Consider the following 18,284-nt stretch of genomic DNA (forward strand, 5'->3'; position numbering starts at 1 on the left):
CTTTATGAATTATTTTGTTCAATCTTCACAATACCTCCATGAAGGAGAGGCTATTATTTTCTCATTTACAGGTGAGGAAACAAGGGCACAGACGGGTGAAGGAACTTGCCCCAGTTCATGAAGCTAGTAAGTGGCTGAGCTGGGATGTGAATCAGGCAGTCCAGCTCTGCAGTCCCTGCATCAACCATGAAAGCATGCTGCCTTTAGTTGAGTACACATCTTAAGGGGGTGAAAAAATCTTGAGAGACATGTCCCCTGTTTCTTGCAGGCTACAATTGGTTTAAGGAACAGGTGTCCCTGTCTCCCTAACCAGGTGCTTAAAGGCTTCCTTGACCTGACCCAGCTCACGTTTCAAGTGTCCTCTTCTGCTACACCTGTGTTGTCACTGTTCCAGGCTGGAGTGGATTGCCCTCAGTTTCCAGAAGACATTCATGCTTTGTGTTTCCATGTGCTTTTTCCTTGGCTTGGGATCTCCTTCTACTGTACTTTTTAATTTATCATAATCCTTTCTTTTTTCTCCCCCCCTTTTTTTTTGGTCATGATTCAACTCAAGCTAGCTCCTTCATGGTCACATCTCTCAGATCAAATATATATGTGTGTGTGTGTGTGTGTGTGTGTGTGTGTGTGTGTGTGTGTGTGTGTGTGTATATAGAGAGAGAGAGAGAGAGAGAGAGAGAGAGTCTTGCTCTGTTGTCCAGGCTGGAGTGCAGTGATGTGATCACTGAAACCTCTACCTCCCAGGTTCAAGTGATTCTCCTGCCTCAGCCTCCTGAGTAGCTGGGATTACAGATGCCTGCCACCACACCTGTCTAATTTTTCTGTATTTTTAGCAGAGATGGGTTTTCGTGATATTGGCCAAGGAGTCTCGAACTCCTGTCCTCAAGAGATCCACCTGTCTTGGCCTCCCAAAGTGTTGGGTTTACAGGCGTGAGCCACTGTGCCCAGCTCAGGTAAAAATGAACAGGACCCCTTTTACGAACCCATGAGATTTGTCTGGTACTCTGTGGAGCACTTCTCCTGTTATTGTCTGTCAAGCCCACATCTTCTTTTCTTCTCTAACAGCAGCCTGGTTTTCCCCATGGTGAGCCATCTCTGGTAAGGGTTGAGCTGCCTTTTGTTTGTTTGTTTGTTTTGTTTTGTTTTGTTTGTTTGTTTTTTTGTTGAGACAGAGTTCCGCTCCATTACCCAGGCTGGAGTGCAGTGGCATGATCTTGGCTCACTGCAACCTCTGCCTCCCGGGTTCAAGCAATTCTCCTGTCTCAGCCTCCCAAGTAGTGGGGATTACAGGCATGCACCACCAAATTCGGCTAATTTTTGTATTTTTAATAGAGATGGGATTTCACCATGTTGGCCATACTGGTCTCAAACTCCTGACTTCAGGTGATCCACCTGCCTTGGCCTCCCAAAGTGCTGGGATTACAGGCATGAGCCACCATGCCCAGCTGGGTTGAGCTGCTTTTACAGGACCCCAGGCCCATCCTGTCAGGGCATACTTTTTTTCTGACTATAGAAATTGGCTTGGGAATAAACCTATGACCCAAACCAAGCCAATTGTACCTCAAATCTCAGCTCTTTGACTGTAACTGTTGGGAAAGAGGCATCGTCTGCTGGGCTTGCCAACCTGATAGAAACTAAGCCTTGAACTGCTGGGGGAAGCTTTTGCTGCCTTATGGGAGCACAGCCCTATCAAAAGTTAAAGTCAGTGAAAACAGAACAGAGCCAAAAATTGGAGAGACAAAGAAATCATGGCCTCATTTAAGCTGCTGGGTCCAGCCTTGCTTTCCGGAATCTCTGTCTGTGTTTCTCTGTTACTTGAACCACATATGCTCTTGAGTCAGCGTGAGTTGCAGTTCATCCTATGCAAGTGCAAGAATCCTGATGCACACACGGCCCGTGTGCCTTGGATTAGGATGATTCGTGGTTCTGAGTTCTAGGGGGAAAGGATACACATGTGATTCTCTGTGCAGCACAGGGCATAGAGTAGATATCTTGTCATACATGCGGACTTATTGGGCAACTCACACTCACTGCTGTTGGGTGTGTTTGAGGCTCCCATGGTGTTCCTAGGGGCCTTGGAGAGCGTTCTCTGGTTTGCTGATCCTGTTCTCTACTTCCTTCTCTAGAAATCAAACTTTCCCTAGTTGCCGACGGCAAAACCAACTTGCTGTGGGAAAGCACCTTTTTACTTGTTCAGTCTGGAACCACTGCTCCTCTGTTCCCTTTTCCTTAGAAACTCCACCTTGGCAATGAGAAGGGTGTGTTCTCTCGAAGTTTCTCTCAGGGCATTTGAGATCATTGGTAGACAATCTCTATGTTTTGTTTAAATTTAGCAGGAAACCCAAAGATTGTGAGAGGATGGGATTTGGAGGGAGCCACTTCCTAATCAGGAAAGGAGAAGTCTTAACATAAAGGACTGAAGTTCGGAACCTCAGGACTGTTTGTAGACAAGGACAGTCCACAGCAATGTTGTAAAGTAAGTTAAGTGTCTTTGGAGCCCAGTCAGTTCCCAAGGCAGTGGCCCATCTTTTCCCTCCTGAAGTTCCTCTCCAGGTGGTTTCTTGCCCATCAAGCCTCTGAGGTCAGTTGGCCCCCTACTCCTGTCCAGCTGGCTCTCCCACACCCTTTACCTTAGATGGCTGAAAATTACATTCCTCATTCTCCGTTCAATTTGCCCATCTCCTGAGTCCCCAGTGTCTTAGCGGTAACATTACTATTGGTTACCCAGCTAGAACAGATGGGCATTTCAGAAGTAAGGGTCAGATAATGTCACACCCCTGTAGCCCACACTGTTGAATCAAGTCCTCCCATTTGAAGCACTCTTTACCCCTACTTCACCCCCCTCCCCAAGCCTCAGCTCCCATCAGTTAGGCCTTGGGCCTCTGCACGTCCTGGGCTCCAGCCCTGGGCTCTTCATACATTGGGAAAATAATACTTAAGGACAATATTCTCAATCCCCTGTGATGAGTCCCAAACTGTCTTCTAGTCTATTTTGAGGACAGCAGACTGATGCCCAGCTGGTATTTCCATTATGGCCATATAGGGTATGAAAATGTTGATGCATTACTGTCATGACTGGTCAGTGGGTAAATAGCTGCTTCCTGGTTCCTTGCTACACCTTACCTGCCTCCTGCCAAGGCTGGGTTCATTCTGATTGGTTGGTGATCTTGCCTTACCAGATATGAAATATTTTGAATATCACTCCTGGCCTCGGCCTCCCAAATTGCTGTACAAAATAGTTGTAATTCTATGTGGTACATTTATATTTTATTATCTTTTTAAACTTTTTTTTTTTTAATATAGAGATGAGGTCTCGCTATGTTGCTCAGGCTGGTCTAAAACTCCTAGGTTCAAGCAATCCTCTTGCCTTGCCTTCCCAAAGTGCTGAGATTACAGGTGTGAGCCACCATGCCCAGTCCATTAGACATCTAGGCATTTAAATGGACTGAGTTAAATCATTTGCTGCAAGGCCGGGCATGGTGGCTCACGCCTGTAATCCCAGAACTTTGGAAGGCTAAGGTGGGAGGATCACCTGAGGTCAGGAGTTCAAGACCAGCTTGGCCAACATGGCGAAACCCTGTCTGTACTTAAAAATACCAAAATTAGCCAGGCGTGGCGGTGCGTGCCTGTGGTCCCAGCTACTCGGTACTTCGGGAGGCTGAGCCAGGAGAATCACTTGAACCGGGGAGGTGGAGTTTGCAGTAAGCTGAGATTGAGCCACTGCACGTCAGCCTAGGTGACAGACAGACTCCACCTCAAAAAAAAAAAAAAAAACATTTGGTGCAAATATATAGTTTTTGAGTGTCTGCTATGTGTAAGTCTTCTAGGGTCTACTTGCTGGACCTAACGAAATGCAGGAGAGAGCTATGCATCCCCACAGGGATGTACTGTATCCCACATGGATGCACTATACCCCACAAAAGCCCAGATGCTTGCATGCCCCTAGTCTCTCATTTCCTGTGGCTCAGAGAAACAGGAACAGAGAAGACAAAATGTGAATACCATGATGGAGAGGCCACTGGACAGATTTCTCGGAGTCTGGTGGATGACTGGAGGCTACAGGAGCTGGCCAGCTGCGTGGCAGAGTCTGCCAGGTGACATCGCAGGGAAGAGGCTGTGCAATTTGGGAAGAGCCTCCTAACATCCATGGAATTTGGGAACAAAAATCTCAGGTTTCTGACCATGGATAATATCTTTGCAGTGAAGGCTCTCTCCTGCCCCCAATTTTTTATTTTCCTTAAAATGCACATGTTATCCTTAGATGATTCCTACGCCACTGACTCAGTTTGGAATGGCATAAAATAAAGCTACTAGATGGAAAGAATTTTTAAAAAGCCAAAGGGAAAAAAATGCTGATGTGCTCAGTTTTTCTCCTTGTTATTAACCCTTTGAGAGCTGGTTTGTTCCTCTGCGGGACCCCAGGCCCCACCTCAGTGGCCCTTAGAGTGCCAGCTCTCCTCATTGAATGCACACCCAAGTAAATCTACACAGCGTAAAGGTTCTTACTCTAGGGGTTAGCAGGCTTTGGCTTTTAACTTGCCTTACTACTGGGATGATGAAATTGGCCTTTCCTCTGCTCTTGCTGTGAACATGCATCTTTGTCATTCATTTCAACATACAGGGTGGTAGAAGCAAATAGCACTCTTCTTGTTTCTGAACTGCATCTGGGGGTGGGGAGTGGGTGGCAGTGGGCAGTGGGGAGATTGGCTGGAACCGAAGCTGGGCACATAAAGACTGTCTCTGTTTTTAAGACATGTACAGCCTGTTAGTCAAGCAGGACCAGAGTTTCCAGCAACTCTTTCTCTTCCTCTGCACACTGACTCTCCCCAGTGGGGGGCCCCCCTGTGTCCACTCTCAAGGGCTTGGATTGCAAACTAATTCCAGACTAGTGTTCAAATGGTTAAGGGACCAGCATTGGGGGGTGCTGGCATTCTAAAAGTTCATTTACCAGTATCCAAGGGTCGAAAGAGATGTTGGAGATTATCTAAACCAGGAGTCAGCAAATTGGGCCAAATCCAGCTTGATACCCATTTGGGGGAAATACAGTTTTAGTAGAATACAGTGTCCACTTACGTATTGTCTAGGGCTGCTTTTGCGGTATGCAAAGCTGAAAATAGTTATTATTTTCTCCTTTTCAGACAAAGTTTGTCACACCTCATCCATTCTAACCCTATTTACCTCCCCATACAAGTGATTGTTCAATTATGGAACACCTGTGATAGCTCATTTCCTAACACTCACCAGCTCTTTAATTCTAGAAGATTCCTTCTCATGTTAAGCTGTATTTGCTTCCTTCTTTTTCCCTGCTACTTTATTGGAATACTAGAGTCAGATAATCCCAAAGAGCTTGCTCTTTCTCTCTCTCTCTCTCTCTCTCTCTCTCCCCCCTTGAGATGGGGTCTCACTCTGTTACCCAGGCTGGAGTACAGTGATGTGATCATGGCTCACTGCAGCCTGGACCTCCTCCTAACTCAAGTCATCTTCCTACCTCAGCCTCCCGAGTAGCTGGGACATAAACTCGTGCCACCGTGTCTGGCTAATTTTTTTTTTTTTTTTTTTTTTTTTTTTTTTTTTTTTTTTTTTTTTGTAGAGACAGGGTTTTACCTCTTGCCCAGGATGGTCTCAGACTCCTGGACTCAAGCGATCTGCCTGCCTTGGCTTCCCAAAACACTGGGATTACAGGCATGAGCCACCGTACCTGGCCCAAAGATTAATTATTTCATTTTCTTCTCACCAGTGATCTCTTCCACCAATCTGTGAAGATGTTTGTAATTCCACCATTAGATCATTGGCAAGAAGGAAATGAAATAAATACCTTTCAGACAACCTGACATAGGTAGTTGCCTCTTTTCTTCACACTTCAAGGTTTACCCTTATGCTGAAAATTTGGAGATTCAGCTTTGTTCTAAGCAGAGCGAAATCGACCTTTGAAAGTGGGGTTAACCACACACCAGCATTCTCTTTTTAGCCCTTTGAAAGTGGTCAGCTCATAACATTATCATGATTCACACATACACAGAGCATGGATTTCATATCTTTCTCCAAGAAAAGGAAAAACACTAAAATAGAAATAATTATGCAGGGAAGAAAACAGTCTGAGATTTTGTAATTTCAGGGTTTCAGTTAGGTACTATTCCATTTACTAGTGCTATATGACAAATCACACCAAAACTTAGCAGCTTAAAATAACCATTTAATTTTGGCCAGGCCCGGTGGCTCATGCCTGTAATTTCAGCAGTTGGGGAGGCGAAGGCAGGAGGATTGCTTGAACCCAGGAGACTGGGATCAGCCTGGGCAACATAGTGAGACCTCATCTTTACAAAAACAAAAACAAAGTAAGCCAGATGTGATGGTGTGCACCTGTAGTCCGAGCTACACAACAGGCTGAGCTGCAGGGATCACTTGAGCCTGGATGTCCAGGCTGCAGTGAGCTATAAATGAGCCACTACACTCCAGCCTGCGTGAGAGAGTGAAACCCTGCATCAGAAAACAAAACAAACAAATGTTTAATTTTGCTTACAATTTAGTGGATGAGGAACTTGGGAAGGGCTCAGCTGGGCCATTCTGATTCAAGGCTCCTCATGTGGACAGTCAGATGTCAGCTGGTCTCGACCTGCAAGGTGGTGCACTCTGATGGCTGGCAGCAGATGCTTTTTGTCAGCTGGGTGCTCCACTGTGATGTTGGCTGGAGGGCCTACACATGGCCTCTCCAGCATGGCAGCTTCAGTGTCATCGGACTACTGACATGGCAACTCAGGGCTCCAAGTGTGCGTGGCCTGGAGCATGGCAGGCACATTCCTGATTGGTTGAAGCAGCCACTAGACCATTCAGATGCAAGGGGAAGGGGGCTAGAATTCTACCTTTCAATGTTAGGAATGGCAAAGTCACACTGGAGAAGAGCAGGTGGGATGGGAGATATTGTTGTGACCATCTTTGGAAAATGGGGTTTATCACAGGTACTGTCCTGAAATTGTATTTTCTATTTCTTCAGGAACCATGACACACCCAAAATATGACCCAACTGAGGGGAGCTATAAAATAAGTTTTCTCCACTTTCTATTCATTAATCCTTCTCTTCTCAATTGCTTCCCTCCCTCCATCCATAACAATGGAACAAATGAACTATCCTCAGGCTGGATTGCCTATAATATTAGTTCTGGACATCAATGGCAGTGTCATCCAGTCACACTCTACCTTGATACTAAATTTATGACTTTGCACAATCATTTTGTCTATTGCAAGTTGCTCAGCAGTTTTGTTTTCCTGATGTTTACGTCAGGATTGGTGGACAATAGAGGGTAATTGATCATTTTCTGGAAGGAGTTTTGGAAAATTTCCAGAAGGGTGAGAGGACCCATTCCCCACCTGCCCCAAGAAGGCCACCTGACTCTGGTACTCTACATAGCATATCTTATGCAGTCTTGCCCCTGAAACACTGCAAGGCACACATCTGCCCTTCTTCTCTCTCTCCCTTTTCCTTATACCTCACAACTATCCTACTGGTTCTTAGAATTTTTGAATAGTAGTTTTGGGGGAAAAATTTTTATGCAAAATATATAAACACATGCATCACTTTTAATTATTTCCTGTTCCAGCAATTCTAGTGTTTGCCAAGTTATTTAGGAGAAGCAGGTAAGAACCTGTGGGGGAAAAGTGGATTAATTCCTGACAAGTATTTTATTCCTCATTTGTGTATGACTGTCTTAGTCTGTTTTCTGCTGCTAAGCAGAATACCACAGACTGGGTAGTTTATAAAGAAAAGATATTTAGTTGTCTCATGATTCTTGAGGCTGGCTGGGAAGTCCAAGGGCGTGACACTCAGCCATTTGGTGAGAGCCTTCTTCTTGCATCTTCCCATGGAGGAAATTGGAAAGTTATGTAAGTACTCAAGACAGAGAAAGAGAGGACCAAACTTATCCTTTTTGTCAGGAGCCCATTTCCATGATACCTAACCCACTCCTGAGATAAAGACACTAATCCATTCATGACAACAGACCCTCACTCATGACCTAATCCCCTCCCAAGGGCCCTATCTCTTAATACCATCACAAAGACAATTAAATTCCAACATGAGTTTTGACATTCAAGCCATGGCAATAACTAAGCTGTTTTGTAACTTGATATAATTCAGGTCTGTATAAAAATTAAAGGGAGAGGGTCCCTGCAAAAAATAAACTTTGCATCTTTTTTTTTTTAGACAGGGTCTCACTTTATCATCCAGGCTAAAGGGCAGTGGCACAATCACGGCTCACTGCAGCCTTGACCTCCTGGGCTCAAGTGATTCTCCCACTTCAGCCCCCTGAGTAGCTGGGACGACAAATATGTGCCACCACGCCTGGTTAATTTTTTATTTGAAGACATGGCGTCTCATTATGTTGTCCAGGCTGGTCTTGAACTCCTGGGCTCAAGAGATCCTCCCTCTTTGGCCTCCCAAAATGCTGGGATTACAGGCATGAACCACTGTGCCTGGCAGTTTGCAATATTTTATGAAGGCATTACGCAGATGTGTGTGTGCATATGTGTGTGTGTGTGTGTGTGTGTATGTACACCCATTCTATGAAATCACATGACTTAGGAATAATTTCAATCCCCTCATTGTTGGGAACTCACTATGTATTATATTTATGCTTGCTATGTTACCAGCTAGTCCACCTCTACTTGTTTTTCACCCAACAGCACATCTTCCCTTAAAGTCATGTACTAGTACTTGCCAGTGTTCAAACAATCTAGGCAGCAGGTAGACGATATAGTTTGGGAGTTTGTAATGCCCAATATCTAATTTTTCCATCCTAGAATTGAAGAGCCATTTTCTTATGCTATAAATGCACACAAACTTTATTTGCAAGAAAATCACTGCAGGTGTTTGTTCAATCACAGCTTCCTGAGCCCCATGTCTGAAGATTCTAATTTAGTAGTCTGAGGTGTGTCCAAGGGATCATTTACCATAAATGATTCTGCTGATCCAAGCTCTCCCAACCTACTGACGCACTGACTGTTATGTACTCCTTCTCCCCTTATCCCAAGCTTCTATTTTCTGCTAGGTTATGCCCTAGTTGTATTAAACCATCAGAGAATGAGAGAGAGAGAGAGAGAGAGAGAGAGACCAAGATCTGAGGGGCAAAGACATAAACATTCTTCTCTATGGCCTTCATTTAGTTGAGCATAAACCTGATTTCTTAGCCTGAAGGGCATCTGGCCAGGGGTGGAATTGGACCAAAATAAGCAGTTTATCAATGATATGGTTTGGATATTTGTCTTGTTGAAATGTAATCCCCAGTGTTGGTTGGCGCTAGAGCCTGGTGGGAGGTATTGGATCATGGGGGCAGAGCCTTCGTAAATGGCTTAGCATCATCCTCTCAGTGACGGGTGGGTTCTCACTCTGAGTTTTTGTGAGATCTGGTTGTTTAAGAGTGTGTGGCACCTCCCCACGCTTGCCTCCTCTCTCACCATGTTCATGTTGTCTCCCCATCACCCTCTACCATGATTGGAAGCTCCCTGAGGCTCTCGCCAGAAGCAGATGCTGGCACTATGCCTCCTGTATAGCTGAAAGAACCATGAGCCAATTAAACCTCTTCTCTTTATAAATTATCCAGCCTCAGATATTTCTTTATAGCAATACCAGAACAACCTAATACATCAAATGAGCCTTTCTCTTCATTCTTCCTCCAGTCTCTTGCTGAGCAGGCTTTGAGGTATCTGTGAAATGACCTGGCAGTGAAAACAGCCATTTCAGGGGCATATCCAAAAGGTGAGAGGAGGTAGAGCTGTCTTTCCCGAAGCTTGGGAGGTGAGCAGTTTTTTCTACTCTTCTGAATTCAAGGGGGAATCAGGGTCATCCTAACAAAAATCTCAGTGGTCTCCAGAGCCGTGCTATTCAGACTTCAATATGTCTATAAATCATCTGGATCTTGTTAAAACATGACTCAGCAGGTCTGGGGTGGGGCTGGAGAGTCTGATGTTCTCATAAGCCCCCAGGTGATTCCCATGCTTCTGTTCTTGGACCATACTTTGAAGCAGGAATAAATGCCAGAGTCTCATTAGAAGAAAGCACCATGTTCACTTCAGGAAGCTGTGTCACCAATGGACTGTTTATGGGGTGGAGTGGGTAATTAAATAAGTCATGGAACTGAGGTTTCTTAAGAAATAAGGCAGGTGAGGGTTGTCAGAGGACCCAAGATAAGAACAGGCAAAGAAAGCAGGATGAAACAGAGGAAATAGTCTGGGATAGGAGAGGGCTAGCTTGTAAAGAGGGCTTTTTACCAGCTCCATTTGAAGGGCTCATGATGGAATGCAGGCACCACTCTCCTGTGGACCCTTCTCCTAGGGGCGGAGATGAAAGATTTAGCAAATAAAATATAGAGTACCCAGAAATAATAATAACCATCATAAACTATTATGAACACCTCCACACACATGCACTGGAAAACCTACAAGAGATGGACAAATTCCTGGACACATACACCCTCTGAAACTGAACTAGGAAGAAATTGGTTCCCCAAACAGGCCAGTAACAAGCTCCAAAATTGAATCAGTAATAAATAGCCTACCAACCAAAAAAAAGCCCGGGACCAGATGGATTTACAACCAAATTCTACCAGATGTACAGAAAACAGCTGGAACTATTCCTACTGAAACTATTCCAAAACACTGAGGAGGAGGGACTCCTCCCCAACTCACTCTATGAGGCCTGCATCATCCTGATACCAAATCCTGGCAGAGACACAACAACAGCAAAAAATAAAACTTCAGGCCAGTATATTTGATGAACATTTATGCAAAAATCCTCAACAAAATACTTGCAAATTGAATTCAGCAGCACATAAAAAAGCTAATCCACCACAATCAAGTAGGCTTCATCCCTGAGATGCAAGGTTGGTTCAACATACACAAATCAATAAATGTGATGCATCACATAAACAGAAGTAAAGACAAAAACCATGATTATCTCAATAGATGCAGAAAAGGTTTTCAATAAAATTGAACACCTCTTTATATTAAAAACGCTCAATAAACTAAGTATTGAAGGGGCATACCTTAAAATAGGAAGAGCCATCGATGACAGCCATAGCCAACATCATATGAAATGGAGAAAAGCTGGAAACATTCTCCTTGAAAACTGGTACAAGACAAGGATGGCCTTTCTCACCACTCCTCTTCAATAAAGCTTTGGAAGACTTAGAGCAATCAGGCAAGAGAAAGAAATAAAGGGCATTCAAATAGAGAGTTCCCCTTCCTTATACCACATACAAAAATCAACTCAAGATGGATTAAAGACTTAAATGTAAAACTCAAAACTATAAAGTCAAACTATCTCTGTTTGCAGATGACATGATTCTACATCTAGAAAATGCCTTAAAAACTCCTGTAGCTGATAAACAACTTCAGCAAAGTTCAGGATAGAAAATCAGTGTACAAAAATTACTAACGTTCTTATAAAATAACAATAGCCAAGCCGAGAGTCAAATCAGGAAGGCAATCCCATTCACAATTTCCACAAAAAGAATAATACACTTAGGAAACAGCTAACCAGGGGGGTGAAAGATCTCTACAATGAGAATTGCAAAACACTGCTGAAAGAAATCAGAGATGACACAAACAAATGGAAAAACGTACATACCATGCTCATGGAATAGGAAGAATCAATATCATTAAAATGGCCATAATGCCCAAAGCAATGTATAGATTCAATGCTATTCCTATCAAACTACCAATGTCATTCTTTACAGAACTAGAAAAAACTATTTTAAAATTCATATGGAATCCAAAAAGAGCCTGAATACCTAAGGCAGTCTTAAGCAAAAGGAACAAAGCTGGAGGCATCACACTATCTGACTTCAAACTATACTACAGGGCTACAGTAACCAAAACAGCATGGTACTGGTACAAAAACAGACACATAGAACAGTGAAACAGAATAGAGAAACCAGAAACAAGGCCACACACCTATGACCATCTGATCTTTGACAAAGCTGAAAAAAAACAAGCAATGGGGAAAAGACTCCCTATTCAGTAAATGGTTCCAGAGTAACTGGCTAGCCATATGCAGAATATTGAAACCAGAACCCTTCCTTATACCATATACAAAAATCAACTCAAGATGGATTTAAATGTAAAATCCAAAACTATAAAAACCCTGGACGACAACCTAGGCAATACCATCCTGGACATAGGAACAGGCAAAGATTTCATGATGAAGATGCTCAAAGTAATCATTATAAAAGCAAAAATTGATGAATGGGACCTAATTAAACTTAAGAGATTCTGCACAGCAAAAGAAACTATCAACAGAGTAAACAGACAGCCTACAGAATGGGAGAAAATATTTGCAAACTATGCATTTAACAAAGGTCTAATATCCAGCATTTATGAGGAACTTAAATTTACAAGGGAAAAACAAACAACCCCATTAAAAAGTGGGCAAAGGACATAAACAGACACTTTTCAAAAAAAGACATACATGTAGCCAAAAAACATATGAAATTTTTTCATCACTGATCATTAGAGAAACGCAAATCAAAACCACAATGGAATACCATCTCACACCAGTCAGAATGGCTATCATAAAAATCTTAAAAAATAACAGATGCTGGTGAGGTTGTGGAGAAAAGGGAAGACTTACACACTGTTGGTGGCAGTGTAAATTAGTTCAACCACTGTGGAAAGCAGTATGGTGATTCCTCAAAGAACTGAAAGCAGAACTACCATTTGACCCAGCAACCCCATTATGGGATATATACATAGAGGAATATAAATCATTCTACCATAAAGATGCATGAACATGAATATACACTGCAGTACTGTTCACAATAGCAAAGGCCTGGATTCAACCTAAATGACCATCAGTGACAGATTGAATAAAATGTGATACATATACACCATGGAATACTATGCAGCCATAAAAAAGAGACCATGGCTTTTTAATATTATTATTATACTTTATGTTCTAGGGTACATGTGCACAACGTGCAGGTTTGTTACATATGTATACATGTGCCATGTTGGTGTGCTGCACCCATTAACTCGTCATTTACATTAGGTATATCTCCTAATGCTATCCCTCCACCCTCCCCCCACCCCATGACAGGCCCCGGTGTGTGATGTTCCCCTTCCTGTGTCCAAGTGATCTCATTGTTCAATTCCCACCTATGAGTGAGAACATGTGGTGTTTGGTTTTCTGTTCTTGAGATAGTTTGCTGAGAATGATGGTTTCCAGCTTCATCTATGTCCCTACAAAGGACACGAACTCATCATTTTTTATGGCTGCATAGTATTCCATGATGTATATGTGCCACATTTTCTTTATCCAGTCTGTCATTGATGGACATTTGGGTTGGTTCCAAGTCTTTGCTATTGTGAATAGTGCTGCAATAAACATACGTGTGCATGTGTCTTTATAGCAGCATGATTTATAATCTTTTGGGTATATACCCAGTAAAGGGATGGCTGGGTCAAAGGGTATTTCTAGTTCTAGATCCTTGAGGAATCACCACACTGTCTTCCACAATGGTTCAACCAGTTTACAATCCCACCAACAGTGTAAAAGTATTCCTATTTCTCCACATCCTCTCCAGCATCTGTTGTTTCCTGACTTTTTAATGAATGCCATTCTAACTGGTGTGAGATGGTATCTCATTGTGGTTTTGATTTGCATTTCTCTGATGGCTAGTGATGATGAGCATTTTTTCATGTGTCTGTTGACTGCATAAATGTCTTCTTTTGAGAAGTGTCTGTTCATATCCTTTGCCCACTTTTTGATGGGGTTGTTTGTTTTTTTCTTGTAAATTTGTTTGAGTTCTTTGTAGGTTCTGGATATTAGCCCTTTGTCAGATGAGTAGATTGCAAAAATTTTCTCCCATTCTGTAGGTTGCCTGTTCACTCTGATGGTAGTTTCTTTTGCTGTGCAGAAGCTCTTCAGTTTAATTAGATCCCATTTGTCCATTTTGTCTTTTGTTGCCATTGCTTTTGTTGTTTTAGACATGAAGTCCTTGCCCATGCCTATGTCCTGAATGGTATTGCCTAGGTTTTCTTCTAAGGTTTTTTATGGTTTTAGGTCTAACATTTAAGTCTCTAATCCATCTTGAATTAATTTTTGTTTAAGGAGTAAGGAAGGGATCCAGTTTCAGCTTTCTACTTATGGCTAGCCAGTTTTCCCAGCACCATTTATTAAATAGGGAATCCTTTCCCCATTTCTTGTTTTTGTCAGGTTTGTCAAAGATCAGATGGTTACAGATGTGTGGTATTATTTCTGAGGGCTCTGTTCTGTTCCATTGGAGACCATGGCTTTTGTGGGAACATGGATGTAGCTGGATGTCAGTATCCTTAGCAAACTAACACAGGAACAGAAAACCAAATACCACATGTTCTCATTTATATGTGGGAGCTAAATAATGAGAACTTACAGACATGAAGAAGGAAACAGCAGACACTGGGGCCTACTTGAAAGTGGAGGGTGGGAGGAGAAATAGGAGCAGAAAAAATAACTATTAGATACTAGGCTTAGTACCTGGGTGGTGAAAAAATGTGTACAACAAACCCCTGTGACATGAGTTTACCTAGGTAACAAACCTGTACGTGTACCCTTGAACCTAAAATAAAAGTTTATAAAAGAGTGCCCAGTTAAATTTGAGTCTCAGATAAACAATGAATACTTTTTAAGTATAAGTATGCCCCCAAATAGTGCATGGGACATACTTACAGGAAACAATTTCTATTTGTTTATTAGGGGAAATTCAATTTTTTGTTTTTTTTGGAGACCGAACCTCACTATGTCACCCAGGCTGAAACACAGTGGTACAGTCTGGGCTCATTGGAACCTCTGCCTCCCAAGTTCAAGTGTTTCTCCTACTTCAGCCTCCCAAATAGCTGGGATCGCAGGCACCACCACAAACAACGAATATCTAATATCTAATTTTTTTGTATTTTTAGCAGAGATGGGGTTTTGCTATGCTGGCCAGGCTGGTCTCGAACTCCTGGCCTCAAGTGATCCCCTCACCTCAGCCTCCCAAAGTGCTGGGATTACAAGGCATGAGCCACCACGCCCAGCCTGAAATTCAAATTTATTAGGTTGGTGCAAAAGTAATCGCTGTTTTTGCCATTAAATGTAATAGCAAAACATTCTGTATTTTTATTTGCTAAATCTGGCAACCCTTCCCTGACCCCATATTCTATTTCATCCTAATACTGAATTGAGTGCCCATTGCCTGTGCCCCCAGAGTAACATGTACATCCATCTCTTCTAGCACCATAGCACCATATTAAACAGAATCACTGCTTCACTGTGCTCTTCCACTACCCCACAGACTTCTAATGATTGACAGTGTTTTGAAAGTTGATTCAGTATCATTAAAATATAATGGTGAAATGTATTTGACATTTGTAGTTGCACAGAAAATGGCTGTGTTTGAGCATTGCTTTTATTTGCTTCAAAGAAGTTTTTTTTTTGGTCTTGGACTTCTTTGTTTAAGGTATAAAAATGGATGGGCTCTGAGTCACATTTATACTAAAGATGAATGTTATCGATCTGATATAGAAATGATATGCTTATTAGTGCTTTTGACAGCCTATTAGTTGTTGGTGTTAAAACAATCAGTAAGACTGGATAAATTTAAACATGACCATAGTACCAAACATAATATGAAAGAAAAAACACAAATTGCTTTTGCTTTTGTGATAAACTATCTTTTCAGAGATTTCTCTGGGTTATCGTGTTGTACCCACCCAGGTTAGAGTCCAGAACTGAGAACAAGACTCTGTTGAAAGGTGCAGGCTGAGTCACTGGCATTCAAAGAGAAAACCTAGATATAGCTTTTCTAAACTTTTCCTCTCTCCCTCCCTCCCTCCCTCCCTCCCTCCCTCCCTCCCTCCTTTCCTTCCTTCCTTCCTTCCTTCCTTCCTTCCTTCCTTCCTTCCTTCCTTCCTTCCTTCCTTCCTTCTTTCCTTCCTTCCTTCCCTCCTTCCTTTCTCTCTCTCTCTCTCTCTCTCTTCCCACCTCTTTTTTTTTGTTTGTTTTTGAGACAGTGTCTCACTCTGTCGTCCAGGCTGGAGTGCAGTGACACGATCTCAGCTCACCACAACCTCCGCTCCCTGGGTTCAAGTGATTCTCCTGCCTCAGCCTCCCGAGTAGCTGGGACTACAGCTGCCACCACACCTGGCTAATTTTTGTATGCTTTGTAGAGATGGGGTTTCGCCATGTTGGCCAGGCTGGTCTCTAACTTACCCTGGCCTCAAGTGATCTGCCTGCCTCTGCCTCCCAAAGTGCTGGGATTACAGGCGTGAGCCACGACGCCCAGCCTCTTTTCTAACATTTTCTGCACATCGTTATACTCTGGTAAAGATGCTAACGAATACTCTGAATCCCATATCTCTCTTCAATGCAGCTAAACAATTCTTTAAATACAATATACGAAGAGCCCTGGGCTGGGCATCAGAGGAGATCGGACAGTGCCTTGGGATCTCAAGAAGGTGACCACTCAGTTATTAGAGATTATCTTCGTACAAGACAGGCCCCAGGGGGTTCTTTTATTTCTCTTTTTTTTTTTTTTTTTTTTTTGAGACGGAGTCTTGCTCTGTCGCCCAGGCTGGGGTGCAGTGGCCGGATCTCAGCTCACTGCAAGCTCCACCTCCCGGGTTTACGCCATTCTCCTGCCTCAGCCTCCTGAGTAGCTGGGACTACAGGCGCCCGCCACCTCGCCCGGCTAGTTTTTTGTATTTTTTAGTAGAGATGGGGTTTCACCGTGTTAGCCAGGATGGTCTCGATCTCCTGACCTCGTGATCCACCCGTCTCGGCCTCCCAAAGTGCTGGGATTACAGGCTTGAGCCACCGCGCCCGGCCGGGTTCTTTTATTTCTCTAACTGCCCCCACACATCACACCTTTTATTAGCAGTTGGAGCTCAAAAGCTCACTCTGGATCTGTCCACTGCTCTCTTTCTTTCATGGTCTTTGCCTGCATGTCAACCGTGGTGGTCAATGATCTCCTCAGTTCCACTCCTGGCCCCTGTAGTCAGTTGAATAATGTCTCCAAAATTTATCAAGTCCTATTCTCTGGAACCTGTAAATGAGGCTTTGTTTGAGAGAAAGGTCTTTGCCGATGTAATTAAGTATCTTGAGATGGGGAGATAATCCTGGATTATCAAGGTGGGCCCTAAATGCAATCACAAATATCCTTAGTAGAGGGAAATAGGCCAGGTGCGATGGCTCACACCTGTAATCCCAACACTTTGGGAGGCCAAGATGAGAGAATTTCTTGAGGCCAGGAGCTCAAGACCAGCCTGGGCAATACAGTGAGACCCCATTTCTAAAAAAAAAAAAAAAAAAATTAGCCAGGCATGATAGTGCATCCCTGTGGTCCCAGCTACTTGGGAGGCTGAGGTGGGAGGATTGCTTGAGCCCAGGAGTTCCAGGCTGCAGTGAGCTCTGATTGTGTCACTATACCCCAGCCTAGGCAACAGAGCAAGACCCTATCTCAAAAAAAAAAGAGGAAAGTAGAGGGAACTTTGCCATACAGAGACCAGGAGAAGGCAATGTCACGACAGAGGCAGAGACTGGACTGGTGCAGCCACAAGGCAGGAATACTGACTGCCACAGGAAGCTGGAAGAGGCAAGGAACAAGTTCTCCCCTCTAGGCTTGGAGTGAGTGTGACCCAGCCAACAACTGGATTATGGCTCAGTGATACTGATTTTTTCCCCTGGTCTCCAGTATCATGAGAAAATAAATCCCTGTCATTTTAAGCCACCAAGTTTGTGATAATTTGTGACAGCAGCTAGCTCATCAATCCATTCTCCATGGAGAAGCCAGAGTGAACTTTTAAAGGTGAAAATCAGACCATATCAGTTTCTTGCTTAAAACATATTCATGATTATCATTGCAATTAAAATAAACCCAAGCACTCAGAGAGACACTTGTTGAACAGCTGGGAAATCTGACTATGGGCTGGACATTAGAGGGTGTTGTGGGAGTTATTGTCAATTTTCTCAGATGTGGTAATGCTATGGTGGTTTTGTAGGTGAAAGTCCCTATTCTCGGGAGTTGCATGCTGAAGTTCTTAAAGATGGTGTCCTGACGTCTGCAACTTACTTTCAAGCAGTTTATGAAGACAGTAGATGTTTATTGGAGTAACCTGGTTGAATGGTTCCAGCTCAGAGTCTGTCAGGCAGAGGCTGGCTGGGGTTGCAGTCATTGGAAGGCTTTTCTAAAGCTGGAAGACCACTTCCAAAGTGGCTCATTCTGTTGCTGAAGAGTTGCTGCTGGGAAGTTTGTTTCTCTCCACATGGGCCTCTCTGTGGGGTA

Source organism: Macaca mulatta, chromosome 12 (genome assembly GCF_049350105.2).
Source record: "Macaca mulatta isolate MMU2019108-1 chromosome 12, T2T-MMU8v2.0, whole genome shotgun sequence".
In the NCBI taxonomy this organism is placed as follows: domain Eukaryota; kingdom Metazoa; phylum Chordata; class Mammalia; order Primates; family Cercopithecidae; genus Macaca; species Macaca mulatta.